Source organism: Solanum stenotomum, chromosome 1 (assembly GCF_019186545.1).
Source record: "Solanum stenotomum isolate F172 chromosome 1, ASM1918654v1, whole genome shotgun sequence".
Lineage (NCBI taxonomy): Eukaryota > Viridiplantae > Streptophyta > Magnoliopsida > Solanales > Solanaceae > Solanum > Solanum stenotomum.
Window position 1 is genome coordinate 25,674,666 of NC_064282.1, and position 16,284 is coordinate 25,690,949.

The 16,284-nt window shown below is 37.7% G+C and overlaps 2 protein-coding genes across 2 annotated transcripts in view; one reads left to right on the forward strand and one right to left on the reverse strand.

The window, feature by feature from the left end:
• LOC125869835 (uncharacterized) overlaps positions 1-16,284 on the forward strand; it is a 525,520-nt gene that overhangs the window by 27,368 nt on the left and 481,868 nt on the right. The window lies entirely within an intron of this gene.
• Positions 1-16,284, reverse strand: part of LOC125869775 (probable aspartic proteinase GIP2) — a 37,305-nt gene that overhangs the window by 17,859 nt on the left and 3,162 nt on the right. The window lies entirely within an intron of this gene.

Consider the following 16,284-nt stretch of genomic DNA (forward strand, 5'->3'; position numbering starts at 1 on the left):
GGGTATTCTTGTAAAGTGGAGCTGGGGTTCGGTACATTGGGGGAGGAGTCTGGTAATTTGTCTGAACATTGGCACAGTTGGGGGCGACGTTCCGGTAGTGATAAGGTGGAGTTTGGTAAATTGGAGGGGGAGTTTGGTAAATAGTAGGGGGAGTTTGGTAAATGGGAGGAGGGGTATTTTGATAACTGGGGGGAGGATTATTTTGGTAATCAGCTTGTGTATAACAAGTCGGGTACAAACTCTGCGAAGGTCGAGAACGACCTTGGTATGATGAGGTTTTCCTTTGGGTCTTCTTCCTCTCATAGGAGATAGAGGACACATCCTCTCTTTTCTTCGTCAACAAACCTGAAGATCCGGGCGAGGCAGCAACACGGGCAATCTTCCCGGTTCTCAATCCATCTTCGATAGTCTCACCTACCTTGACTATCTCAGCAAATTTTGCACCAACGAGCAACATGATTCTGTCATGATATTCGGGCTCTTGCACCCGCACAAACACTTCGACGATTTCCTTTTCCGACATAGAAGGTCTAACTCTAACTGCCTCCTTCCGCCATCTATATGCAAATTCTCTGTAACTTTCGGTTGGCTTCTGCTTCATCTTCTCCAAGGAGTAACAGTCAGAAACGATCTCCACATTGTAGGCAAATCGTTCGATGAAGTCCTTAGCTAGAGCATTCCAACAAGACCACTGTCTCGTTTCATGAGACGTAAACCAGTCTAGAGCCTCTCCGCTCAAACTTCGGCTAAAAAACCGCATTAACAAAGCTTCGTCTCTCCCAACTCCCACGAGTTGGTCACAGTAGGCCCTCAGGTGTGCTAAGGGGTTCCCTGTTCCTCCGAAGATGTCAAATTTTGGCACCTTGAACCCTCAGGGAGGTCCAAATTCGGATGAATGCACAGGTCTTCGTAACTCAACTCGGCGACCCCAGGAATGCAGTTCAACTCCTTCATGGCTTTTCTAATTTCCTCATTCATATCTATCTTGGCGGTATCTTCCTTTGACCTCCACTCTCTCTCTCTCTCTCCTCATAGTGATCGAGCTCCGAACCATGGGCGTCATGCTCATTGGGGACCGGTATTTGGAAAGTGGCTTTTTGTGGTAGTGGTGGAGCAATAGAGGGACTCTGGCCATTTAAAGGGTCGTGAAAGTTTTGGGGGAAAGTCTGGGGGCTGGTATACTGGTTTTGGTGAAGGATGGAAGTGTGTGGGTTATTAGCGTTTTGGTTGTGAAGGGGTAGGCCAGTTTGGTGGTTTACATTGGGGAGAGGGAGTGGTGCTTGGAGGTTGGTATTTTGAGGAGGGGGTGGTGTTTGATAAGAGGTTGAGGCGTAATGGGGGTTTTGGGTGGTAAGGTCCATGATGGAGGGATTACGAGCAGGGCTTAAAGGCGGGTTCTGAGCTTGTTCCACGTTAGGAGGGAGGGGGAATTTGAGGTAGAGGTCTTCCGTCTAATTGAGCGTTGACAGCAAAAATCGGAAGGGGCAAATCGTGTTTCCTCTGCATCTCGACCCTCATCTCAGCAATTTGTTGCATCAGCTACAGGATCAGTTCATTTTGATCAGCAAGGGCGGGTTGAGCCACCACGACATCAGTAAGGCTGGTTTCTTCGTTGTTATCACCCATTGCTGCTTTTCCCTTTTGTGAACTTTGATTGGGGAAGAAATCTGTAGGACCTTTAGATTTAGTGAAATAAGGATGATCAGCCAGCTTATCGACACAGACCAGTTCTAACTACCTGTTGAGAAAACAACTCAAAGGCAAATATGTTAGTTTTGATTCGGCACAAATAATGCAAAATATCATATAGAAAACAGATAAACACATAAAAGTTGCTTTGTTTGAGAACATGCTAACCCACGAATAATGGGGATTGGCTTTTGAACAAGCAGGAATTTGCTCGTTTTTATGTTGAGGTTGGTGACTCAGAAATGTTAAATTGCGTTGAGCTAAGGTCTTCTTGCTGCATCTCTAGGCATTTGTTGATCTGAACTCAATGTTTCATTGTAAAATGAAAGGAAAAAGAAAATTTATAAAAGATAGGGGCCGGGCCTTGAAAGGCTGCTTACGTATCTCCCAAGGAGAATTCAGGCCCTACGTAGTTCGAATACAAAAGGTAATTTCATTTTCATTTATTCATTTCTTGAAGATTACAAGGAAAGTGAAAAGCAGACAATAAAGCTCTTAAAAGATAAAATGTGCCCCCACTCAGGCCATTCTTTTTCTGATTATCGCATTAATCACGGGGGTAAACTCATATGCTTCGAGGGCTGTTTTCTCATTCCCTTCTCTCCACCGTCCCTGAAGAGGAGGCATATAGACAATTTTCTCCCCAGTATCTTCTTCGGTAGCTTCAGGTCTAGCGCCTTTGAGATCACTGCTAGTGGCCTCTTGGCTGAAGAAAGAGTGCTTTCCATGTGGCTTCTGAAGCATCACGGTTATATCTTTGAGGGCATCGCGCTTCTTCCGCACAACAACTGTCTCCACATCTATAACAACACATTTTCTCATCTTTGCTGCCAATTCCGCGTCTAGTGCCGCATTTGCCGTTCGTGCGATTGCGGTGGCAAACTCCACTTCTATTCTTCTTTCTCTAGTTTCTTGGATCTCTTGTCTGAGCCGCTGTAATTTCATCCTCAAATCTTCCTCAGTTAGCTCTATGTCGATACCCTTTCCTTTTTCCATCTTAACAGCAATTTTACCTTTTCTGAGATGATAGAGTAATATTTCAGGATTTGATAGTAAGATTTTATTTCTGGCTGAGAAACTTAAGACTCATGGAATTTTGGTCGGACATTTGGTAGTGACTTGTATTTGGTATTGGAGAATTTTCTAGAAAATTTCCGAAAAGAAGTAGGCTAAAAATGTCCTCATTCAAAGCAACATATCACATAAACAGTTAAGTCACACAAATATCGCGTCCTAAACATGCATGTGACCCTTTTATGCCCAGGGTAGGCCTAGCGATTTGAAGAATGTATTGCGCTTTTTGAAACAAATTGTTGCATTCCCCAAAATAAGATTCATAAACAATAGAGAATTCATTACAAAGTTAAGCAAATGGATACATTTTTTGCGGAAGGGATAAACTGCAAATACAAGAACATCAATCCCACGCAGGGGAATAAGATAACTAAAATGCTGAAGGACCTGCTCCTTCTCTTGCTTTTTCCACTTCTTCGCGAATGAGAAACTTGTTGGTTATCACATGCGGCTCAGCGAATACAGCTTTGGAAGACATCGACACGCCCTGGAGGGTGTTAAGCTGATCATCCAAGTTCAAGTCCAAATGTATCAGACAGGCTCTCGCGTTAGCTAACTCTTGCGTGGCAATGGATAATGCCCTTTGGCTTTCATAATCTAGATGTTGGAACTCTTGTTCCCTACTCAGGTATTCTTGCTCCCTACGTTGAAACTCTGGCTCTCTTCGATCCCATTCCTACTGAAAATGGTAGGCTTGAATTTGGAGCCTTACCTGGACATCTTCAATTTGTCGGTCCGTGCGTGGCGTCGGGTCAAGTGTACCACGTAAATCGTCTTGTTTTCTGTTTTCTTCCATGCTCTCCTTTAGGTTGACCCGGCCAGTCCATTCTTGAAGAATATCTTTGGCGTAAGGTATCTTGTCACACCCGTTATAGTCAAAGATGTAGCGGCTAGTGTCTCCTTTGAAAGGTAGAATTTGTCTTCTGCCGAATTGCCACATTACCCTGCTAGGATTGTAAGGTCGTACCCCTCTAATGCCAGGAAGGATTAGGAAAGGACACTTAGCCCCTTGAACAACTATTTTTTCTGACATGAAATCTTAAAACATCCATTGTACGTCTTTATCTTTTATGTCGTGGAAGACTTTAGCACATGCTTCCCTGGTGTTGTGGATCTCGAACCTGTTGATGCTCAAATGGAACTCGTAATGGTCGAGGTGGCTTTCCTTTTGTGGTTCGGCTAACTTCTGTTTCTGAGTTTCTGTTGTCATCACTAGATATTTAGACATCCACCATTGCAGCAATATATTACACCCTTGAAAAAATGGAAACCCTTTCTTGCATTGACCCAAAGATCGATAGATGTCATCCAAAATGATCGGGGCCAGGTTGAAGTTCTTCTTGACTCGTCCCTTTTTACCAACACCCTCAAAGATAGTGTGAGTCACCATGACAATCCGAGTATCAATTTTGTTCCCTCCGTCCTGAGGGAATACCATTGTCCCTAAGAGGCATACGACAAATGCTAAGGTTTAAGTTTGACTCCAACTACTGCGACTGAGAAACTCATTTGAAAAATTCTTATAATAGTTCTCATGTCCCCATCGTTCATAGAATTTCAGAAACGGAATACTCGGGGTGTCTAGCCAGTCTGCATTTACCAGTAACAACATGTTCTTCAGTTCTGTGCTGGTCGGCTTATCTGGTAGCAAAATGTGATGATCTGGATGATTTTTTCTTTTCTGGCACGTTCCGACATTGTCTAGGCAAGCTTTGATTTCTTCAATAGTTGGTATCATTTCAACATCTCCGAAGCGAAACACCATCCTCTCATCGTCCCAAAATCGAGTGACCACCTCAATGAACTTAGGCCAGACTCTGAGATTCATTATTGATGGGAGGTGACCTAAGTGAATGGAGAGTTCTCTTTTCTAATATGCATTGAGATTGTACCACCATACACGGAGGAGGTTTGACGTCTCGGTGACCATTTTGAAACTCAAGTGTTGCTTAGCCATCTACAAAAACATACAAATAATTAGATACCCCCCAAACCCAAGACACAACATTTTGTCAAATAGCGCATACATCCTTTAAGCACGTAAGTATGAGCATCTGTTCGGTCTGTGGGCCCTTTGGACTTAAGGTGGTCTTTCTAATTGACCCGACACGCCTTGGGTGTTGGGTCAACTTAGTTCAAATGCTCTAAATTTGGATTTGGTTTGGCTCTACACTAATCTTTACTAAGAGTGGGGTTTATTTGAAGTGGACTGGTGACCCAAGCGGACTAGTTGGGCTGAGACAGTTAACGACCGTTGACTATCCAGTAGCCAACTACATTCTTCAGGGTGTCCCGAGAACAATTTGGTTAACGAACGACTACGGCCCGCATAATCATCCTTTAAGTGAAATAAAGAAAACAATGTCATTTGACGAAATAAATGATATGCATGCAATGACAGTTGATATCACAATTTAAGCAAATAAGGCATATATGAGGTAAAACAATTCAACAAATATTAGCAAATAGTCAAAGACAGTCAAGTCTTTATAGTTAGAACCTAATTGAATCCCCAGTGAAGTCGTCATTTCTGTTGTGTCGTAATTTTACTGTATTTAGAAAAATCACTTTTGAAATGTTAACAATTTGAAAAATATTTAGAAAAAGTCGCCACTTAATTTTTTTTTAAAAGAAATTAAGAAAACTTGTAATTTTCAAAGATTTAAACAGAAAAAATCAATTGAAAATACCAAAGAGGGTTCGGGGTTCAATTTACACTTCGAGAAGGGTTTAAGCATTCGAAGTGCCCGCTAACTTACGGTTGACCTGTGACTTGACCAAAACATATTTTGACTAATTTTTAGGAAAATGATGATTTAGCGTAAAAGTAATAACTTTCAATATATTTGATTAACTTTAAGAAAATAACTAAATAAATGACACACTTTTTATTTTATTTTATTTTATTTTTTAGAGAAAGTGTCCCAAAAATGAAACATTTGACTTGAAATACAAGTGATATTAATAAAACTAGATTAATTAGAATTTATTTAATTCATTTTGAAATAATAATTTAAACCAATTTAATAAATTAAAGCATGAACATCATTTTAAATTAATTGACTGACCCTTTTTGAGAAAATGACCAAGTAAGTATTTTATTTTAATTAATTAAAAAGGCTTTTTAAAGTTTATTTGGGAGAGACCTTAACTTGAAACAATTTTAAACAAACTAAAAGTGTGTTAAAAAAAAACATTAAATAACGTTCTTTTTAATAACAAAGAGCTTTAATTCAATTAATGATATAAGATCTTTATTAGTAAAATAAATGAACACAAAAAGAAGTATTAAAAGTAAACCAACATAACATAAATAACTCATCTTTCGGAGAATCTAATTAAGTTATTTAAAGTTAGAGTTAAATAAGATTAGTCAACACATAATCAAATCATTAGAAGAGTAAGAGAGATAATGAAATTGGGCCCCTTCTTGGGCCAATTTCGCTATATTTTTAAGCTTTAATTCAATTCCCCTTTTTGGTATACAGCTGATGTATATCAGTGTATATCGGATATATACAACTCATTTTTTCGCTTTTCGGGACCTGTACGTCAACTCCAAAGACTTGTTCTTTGATTTCTCAAGGTTGGCTGACTCGATAAAAGAATTTTGGGCTTTCGTAGCTCATTTCGAATTGCAAAGGAGGAAGGAAAAAAAGTCCAAATGGGTGCGCCATAATAAAGAAGAAACGAATTAGTAATTGAACAATCCCCTGATAAATTAAAGAATTATATATGCTCATTAAAGAAGCCAAGAATAATCAATTCATGCACTCGATAATCACAAACCAATCTAGACCCTATTTCTGTCAAAGTACTAATACTTTAATGAAACTCAAATTTGTCTCTAATGAAGAGGAAAAGGGAAGCTTTTGGGGTAAATGTAGTTGAAAGGAAATAAACATAGCATGATCAAATTTCAGCTCCTTAAAATTAGTGAGAACTCAAATAAAATGAAACAAAATGAACAAACCACAAGAGTCACTAATGATAACTAGCAAACAAAAAGCAACTCTAGGCTAAATCAAGGCATCACAACAATTTCAACAAAATCTATATAGAATCAAGTGCTTGATTCTATATATACTTTAGTACTTTAACGGGAAGCTACAACTTACTATAGAAAAGAAAACCAAGGAAGTGATCATTAATGGAAACTAAGAGGAAATCAATGAAAGGAAATCTCAGTCCAAAAGCTGCTAGGTGAGTAGGAAATTGAACCATGCTGCACATCAAGGATGAAAACAAATAGATAGGAGTTGTTTCAAAAGACTAAAAATTGCAACTATTTTTTATTACTAAGAGATTCGAGTTTATACAAATATTTCAGATCCAACTGATGCCAAATAGTTTAAAAGACAAACATCAAAGCAAGCAGAATCATAAAGAAGTAAGACAGGATAGCAGTTTCACGACTTATCAGACTAGTGGATGAAATCAAAGAATGAAGACGACAAGGTTATTGCACCCAGGAAGTAACAATGCTTGAATGAGGTATAACGAACAAAACGAATTCGATAATATTCAAGTAGACATATGAGAAGGAAAGTAACAAAGAAAGCTCAAACTAAGGAGCATAGCGAGAGGTCGGCACTTAAAGAAACATGAAAAAGGTGACTTAAGTAACCTATGAGTTTAAAAGGAAATATCAAACTAAAGGCATATGTAGAAACCAAGAGCTATACAAAGGTATATTTTGAGCCGAAATTCCAAGAAATATTGCTATGTCAGTAGTATATATTTGTTCATATATATAGAGAATTTCTCTAAGGTTAACAATTAGTGGGACAAGCTTGGAGCTGCACTAAAACAAGCAAATTGGGACGTTAGGAAGTATTTACCTAAAGAATATGAACAACAAGATAACACTAGGAACTTGTGAGAAAATTTACACATCTTCTAAACATGAGTAAAATATATATATATATATTAGCAACTTTAGTAAGTAGACACATTTTATTATTACTATTTTTATTTTTTAGGCATCAATCCAACAACATGGCTATAATGCAACTAAAGAGATGGAGAATGTTATTCAAACTAAATCAGCCACAAAGATGAGGAGACGAACATTTTAAGACTAAATTAGAAGCAACTTTGCAAGAGCCAACACAAGTTAAGCCAAACATCCCATGATTCCGAGTTTCCAAATAATGTTCTTAATCGCATAATCTGAAAAAGAAACTAACCATACCTTATACATAATAAGTAGACAATCATACAATTTTATGATGTTCAAAGCGGGGGCTAATTAAAGCCAAATAGTTCACATGAAAATTTGTAAAGAGGCGACTACCGAAAAGTTGTTGAAAAGCTTTAATTTACACCTAAACTCTCAAGTGACAAGGATATCGTGTATATGAAGCGAAACTGCTTATCACATGAATCAGGCAAGTTAAAAATTCAAGAGTAAATAGATATACTATAAATTCATGATACTCTTTTAAGATATTCAAAGGTACAACCAGTAAAGTGTCACAACAAATAGGATTACTTGATTCATTTACAACATATTTGGTGTTTCATACTATTACAACTTCTCGAGAGCCAACAGAGAGACCATAATTAGACATTCCCAGCAAGATAATATGAACATGTAAATGATATTTAAGAAGAAAATGAAGGGGCGACAACAAGATAAAACGAAGAGAGGCATGGCTGAACACCGGAAGCTTACAAACGAGCCAGATTCCTAGACTATAACAATTGGTTATTAGCAAATACAGAGACAATGTTGGCAGTTTCTCATTCTTGAAGTTAAATATCATCACAAATAACAGAGAGATTATTTCAAGAATTACGAAGAATAATGTCTAAAACAGCACAAACATCTTATAAGTATAATCAAACTGAGCATAATGCATTATTTCGAGAATGAATATATATTCGAGAGTGGGGAATATTACCTCTATACGGGCAGTGAACTGAGATAAGACGAGCTACGAACAGAGATTCTTCCACTGCGAGATTTTAATACTAACAACAAACCGATAAATTTAGAACCAGCTACGAACAAAAGTTCTCTCGAAACCTAGGATTTAGGGAATCGTTTGAATTTTTTCTTTTTGTGTAAGATGACTATTGTTTCCGAACTAAGCTCTCAATTCCAGCCCTTTTCACTGAAAGTAGAGAACTATTTATAGGGAGAAGATGGGTGATTTAGGAGGAGAATTTGGTGGATTCTTGAATTTTAAATTCAATTTCCTTTGCCTTTTTTCTTTCAAGGCAACAGTGGAAGATATTCAAAAATCCTTGAAAAGGGGAAAAGCAGGATGACGAAGTGACCATCTACGCCACTAGGTTATGGGTTCTGTAGGGTAGTTGGACGAGCATACTGTTGTGCGCATTTCCTAGGTTTGCAGCGTTCTTCGCTGTTGTCACATGAAGAAGACGAGCGAAGTGGGGTCGTTTGCTGCGTTGTATAGCTCTATGTATGTTTGGACGGGCTGAAGAAGGAAAAAATGGGCTGGGTTATTTTGGAATTATTGTGTAATGTTACTAATGTTTGAGAAAATTGGGTTTGGGCTGCCATTGGATAAGAGGGGCTGCTGACAGAGCTTTTGGGCTTTGATTAAATGGCCCAAAACTTGGTCTCAAATGGGTTAGGGTGGCTAAAATTGCAATAAAAAGGTTAGGCAAACGAATTAACAATCCGACTAAAGATTAATGAATTAATATTAATTAACGAGCTTCTTAATCTTTACAAAATAAAATAATTAACTTAATTATAAACTAATTATTTTAAAATATAAACTATTACTTAAACCAAATTAGTTGACAAAATATTTAACTAAAACTAAAATACTTTTGAGACAATTTTTGAATATTCATAAAATATATCAATTATATATATAAATATGTAAAATATAAGTATTGTCTAAAAGTTATAATAAGTGACATAATTTATTTAAAATAACTCACAAACTATTTTTGAAATTTATAAAACTAATTATTTTAGATCGTTTAAAATGGAAGAAGCTCGATGATTAATTTATATTGGGAGGGTCAAAATTGGGTGTCAACAATAAATATTGTTTTATGCAAACTTAACTACAAAAAAAGCGATTTTCAACAACCACCAAAGTTGATCGTACACACATCTTTCAACATGTTATCAATGACCTTAACACAATCATCCGGACGAATCGTTTAGCACTTAAGCATGATAAAATTCCAAGTCAATACTCGCTACAAATAGAAGTGAACCTGAATCAACCAACACACATTTATAATACCCAAACAATCATAGTTCTTAACAATATCTCCATCCCGCAACATAAATTCCCATGAGCTTAAGTTATAACAAATTTGATCTTTAGAAAAATCAGATACTCATCGAGGGATATGTCCAAGCATACAACCCCTCCAACAACACGATCGAAATGCTAGATTTAGTAATTGTAGATTACCTCTTAAGAATAGTAGAATTGGACCCAATGATCCCCACATTCAACCACACATAATCGATACATGATCTCGACGACTAGAGGAATATTAAGATTGCCGGACAACCACAAATACGCATGGTAGCACTTCTATAAATTCTCATAAGAAAGGTGGTTAGAACCACTAAAATACTTTAACAACTCCAAGACAACACCAATTATGTCATTTGAAATAACCAAATCTTCCCAATCTTCCCACTCAACCAAGAGAACATCGCAGGATTTGGTACCGCTGATCCACCATTAGGGATCCACCCACAAAAGTGAAAACACACTAGAGCATAACTAGTGAATCATACTCACAACACTAACAACCATCATAAACACTCCGACCTTTTACCTTATTATAAACCAACACATTTAAAAATGAAACCTTTCTTAGGTACTTAACAATCAATAGTAGTAAACTTACGACTCACCCCAGGTGTACCTCCTCTCAAATGCTCAATACCGGATACAATTGTTCATTTCTCACCTTTCCAATTCATACCTTGACAAAATACATCACCACGAATGTAGACTCACAATGAAAATTCTGAATTGTAATTTCCACCATATAACACAATCCATTTCTCTATCAACATTAGCTTATACCTTGAAGATTTTTATGAATTCATGGATCTCCGTTTATCATTGATCGCATATCCATCAATCTTATCATATATTTCGCTAAATTTCAATCATACTCATTACTAGACTAAAAAAAAAACCAAGCACTTATCATCACACTCAAGCTAATGTCCGCACACTCTTTTCTCAAGTCTTTTTCGATAGTTTTTTACCAACCTGATGGATCTGTGACACTATTACCATAGCCACAACAAAACAAATGAAATCACGCGTCTTTGAACCCAATTATCTACCCCTCTAAAGATACCTCTTTAGCCTTTGCAATCAAATAAAATATTTTTGTTCTAGCCTCTCTATAAAGGTTGTATTGCATCCCATTATTTTTCTTCATCATGACTCTAACTCTTTTAAATTATATTTAAGTGGTGTCCCACCATCTCTTAGACTTTCCATACAACCACGTTACTCACCAAATATTAGAAAACCATAACCTTAGATACTCGCAAGTCGTAATTACTGTACAAATTTCGCTTAACCAACAATCTTACTATATATTTGCATCCCGTCACAATTCACCACGAACTTTTATTACAATTATGCTCTGTTAGCCCTGGCTATAAATACGAAGTCAACCTTTTCATCAACACGACACCTCAAACTCAAGTATACTCATCAAATTTAAAGGACTAACCCAATCTTGGTACACACTTTCTTACTAAAATCTTCAATTTTCTTCACCCAAGTATACTCAATGGAACTTTCTTTATCCATAAGCTTGTCATTCTGATATTAATCCACTCCCTTATGGATTAAGATAAAATCATCAGTCCTCATACTACCCTCCTTGTTCTTAACAAACAAGACAGGAGCACCTTACTTGGAAACACTAGGATGGATGAACCCTTTATCAAGAAGCTCTTGGATTTGAGCTTTAAGCTCTTTTAATTCTGCTGGAGCCATACGATACGAAGGGATGGAAATGGGGCAAGTGTCAGTTTCTAAGTCAATGCAGAAATTTATATCTCTATCCGGAGGCATACCAGACAATTCCATAAGAAACACTTTTTTAAACTCAAACACCACAGGAACAGATTCAATAGAGGGAGACTGAACCTCAACATCCCAAACATGAGCCAAATAAGCCAAACAAGCCTGCCCTATCAGTTTCCTAGCCTGAATGTAGGATATGATCTTAGCTAGCTTAGGCTTGTACACCCCTTCCCACTATAATCTTTCCCTACCGGGGATCTCTAGAGTTACCGACTTAGTATTACAATTAAGCTCAGTATAATATGGGACAATCAAGTCATGCCTAAGATTATATCAAGTCAGCCATATCCAGCATAACCAAATCAACCCAAATCTGAAAATTCATAACCACAATAGGACAACAAGATACACATGGGTGACTATGACTGACTGTTCAACTGGGGTAGAAACATGGATGGGGCTTCAAGTATATCACAAACCACATCAAATCTCAAGGCAATTGAACTAACACGTACGAATAAGTAGAACCCAGACCACACAAAACAATAGCCATTCGGGCACAGAAAAGAGTAGCACTAGTGACCACTGTATCACACACCTCAAACTCGGTTTTGCCCGAAAAAACATATAACTGACCCTTGTCGTCTTGACGGGCAACCTCCTCGCCTGGCTGCACTACTCCTCTACCTGCATTATCATTTCCCCGGCCTCATTGATTTCCTCCTTATATGCCCAGGTTCTCCATAATTCTAGCACACTTTATAACTTATATTCGATTGCTGAATACTGAATTAGATTGCAGGGGTTAGTTCGGGTACAATTCGGGGTCCATAATTGTGACTATGAAAAATATGGCTGAGATTTTATCTTGCCCTGTCCTGCTCTGGAGGGAAAAAATCCTATACTGGCGGTTTCGCGCTGGCAAGATTATCTCGCCCCAGCGGCTCCGACGGATACAGAATCCCTTTTAACAATTTCTGGGGTTCCTCTCTTTTCTATATTTACCCTAGATTTCCCAGTAATAACTAGGCATTTAAGAAAATCCCTTTAGCTAGGACAATCATTGTCTACCCCCCGATCAACCCAATGAAGTACGCATTTTAGAATCCTTTTAATCCGTTTCAACACTACCACATACATATCCCCAGGATATACCCAGACTCTCACACGGTTATCAATTGATCGCAACGTACGCCCAGATTTCTCTCTTACGGACCACATCGTAATTTATCTAGACCCTTGTACCTAATCTCGTGATGACTTTCTTTTCACAACAAATTTCACGACACTCAAACAGTTACAACTTGCAGACAAGTCCAAATTCTTTGATTAGTTTGTTCTATTGACGACCATTACTGATAATATATGTCTTATACGCCCCTAAGGCTAGATACCAATTGGAACCTTCTCAGTTTCAATTAACTTGTTTGTGTCCCTTCAGTCGGGACTACGACGTCTAGTTCACTTCGTTGAGATACCAATTGGAATCGGGAGATACCAATTGGACTCGACTCATACCACAAGCGACAATAGTAGCTAGCGAACCCACAATACTGCTAATTTCAATCATAGAACTTGGTCGAATCCAATTCTTAACCGCCTCAATCTTTAACTGATGGTAACCAGACCTTAAATAAAGCTTAGATAAAATTGATACACATTGCAATTGGTCAAAAAGGTCATCTATCCGAGGCGATGGATACTTGTTCTAAATGGTAACCCTATTCAACTATCGATAGTTTATACACATCCTCTCTTGCTAGTGATGGTGTTACCACTTTTGTTGCTCTAGTTCGTACCATAAAGTGAAGGAGGAAATATACCAATTTGTATCACCCAGAGACCAATTGGATTCAATCCATAGCACGAATGAGTAGAAATAAGTGAGTTTTTCCTAAAGTCCTATAGCCTCTCGAAGAAAAGTACGGATGTAATCGTACCGTTCCGCAAGATTCTACTAGACTCGTTTTGGTACAATGAGATCAACAAACCTAGGGATCTGATACCACCTTTGTCACGACCCAGACCATCATGATTGACACCCACATTAAACCTTCGGTGGGACAACCACTACTACAACCCAACTACACAACTTAACCAAATACTACGCATTTAAAGATATAGAAGAAGGTTTAAATGACAATAAAAATGAAGTCCCCATAAACTCCAAGGTTTTAACAAACAAACAACCAAACTAATATGGAAGAACAACCCCTAGAACCTGAAATCCATTGTACCAAAACTCTTCGAACGACAAGTCTAAGAACAAGGGGTACAACCCTGTAACTAAACGAACACCTTTAACAAATAGTCTGAGTCCGAAGAGAGTGGACTTAAACAAGAAAGATCCATGGCAACCTGAAAGAGCTAGCTCACCCTTAAATCCGGTCACGCTCAATAGTCACCTAGCTGAGGTCTATCAATAGCCACCTGAAGATGCTTTATACTCAACAAAGAAAGAGCAAGTGCAATATCAGTACACAACCACAGTGTACTGGTAGGATCACGCGACTATCTCAATAAGTGAAACACATGCAAGTAACCACAATCATTATAAAACAAGTATATACCGAACATATACACTATTAGTCAACTATTATGAACAACGAACAGTTTCAGGATTCTCACATATCATAGTTATATCAATTTAGAGCAACATACCGTCTTCCAATATCAATTATCATTAGATATTAATGGAATCATCACAAGTAGATACACAACACAATTCAATGGTCCTCTCATGGAACCCACACCCAAATTGTTAGTGTACCAAAATGTGGTACCCGATCTAATATTTATGCCGAAACATGGCAACCGATCCCATATTTATGCCGGAACATGGCAACCGATCCAAGTTAGTGTGTCAGAACGTAACACCCGATCCATTCAACAAACCACAATCATAATCACAATCACAATGTATATTCTCACAATCATACAACAAGAGGTGATTCATGGCATACAATTATTCAATTATCCTCATTTACGATTAGGGTGATCAATAATGAAACATTCGCATACATACATGTATTATAATGAGCAATTACAAACATATATCACACCAACATGAAATCACAACCATCACCTACCTCGAATCCAAGCTTAAATCCCCTAAGACACTTGAATCTTCCTTTTCGGATTCTTCCCGCTTGTTCGTGGTCTAAAAATATACAATTAAAGCAAGGATAAACAATCAAAGGTCTAATTATCCGGATTATAACAAACCCAATAACCCTAGACCAACCCATGATCCTAATACCCAATTTAGGGCTTTTTCCACCATTAGTTTCATATCAAAATCCTTCCCCAACAATAATTACCCACGAATTTATATTCTACGGATCGAAAAATGGATTCGAGGAGTGAAAACCTTACCTTTAGCCTTAAGAATGGTGGAAAACTTTCAAGAAAACCTCTGGGGTCGTTCCTTAGCTCTCAAAGTTGAAAAGTGCATAATAAAACATTTTTAGGGTTTATTTTCGACTTAAGTCGCGACTGTACCGCAACAGCGGGACCCAATCCGCCACAGCGGCCCCGCCCTGGCGGGATAAATCCCACCCTAGCGGCTTGGACGAAACCAGTGAGCAAAATTAAGAATTTCAAACCCCCATTTCACAACACACCTTCATCCCATAACACTCAGAAAATACTCTTTCACGCTTAGATCAGTTTCGGAAGTTCTACTCACCCGAATTCAATTCCTTAAAGTCGTACGGGTTCCTTAACGTCTTAGTTATCTAGTCATATTATCAAAATCATAATTAGATCTCTTATTTGTTACCAGATTTCCCTAGACTTCACTGACTCCCATTTCGTCCAAATCTCGATTAGGCTAGAAAATCCAAAGTTACTACTCAAAAGTTTTCTGGCCCTAATTCTTTTCTCATTGGCTTTTCTATAACGACGGAAACCTGTCGTTACATTACTACGATGATATGTTTTACTTTTTGCATTAGAAATCGGAAGATAAATATTTTTTTAAAAATAATTTTAAGAAAATAAATTAATAGGTTTGACTTAGATTGTTGCCACTTTTAATAATATAATACTCTTCAGATAACAGAAATCCCCTGTATGTGATTACTTTGGTGTAGACAAGATCCTTGGTAATGTCGACCTTCTTAGGATTGTAAACATAATAAGGGCCAGAACCGATGAAAATCACTCCACGAGATCTTGTTGATGAGCTCAAACACACACCAAAATTCTTGTTTAATGTAGGGTTTAAAGCAAGTTGATTGGGAATGGAAAGTAGACTTTCATGTCCAAAACCAACAATTCATGGTAAGACATAATACAATTGAATAATCAAAAAGTACTGTCCTTCCCTCAAATAGGTTAACTTTTAGCTACAAGCAAAAAACATTTTCAATCCACCCATAAGCTTCTACCACCAAGATGGACTAAGAGTTTTATGGGGATTAAAGGAGTTCTTTGACCTACTTCTGTTATGTATTGTAGAGTTGATGCATCTTTGGTGATTGGAAGATATAAGGTTGTTTGTGGTACTTGACAT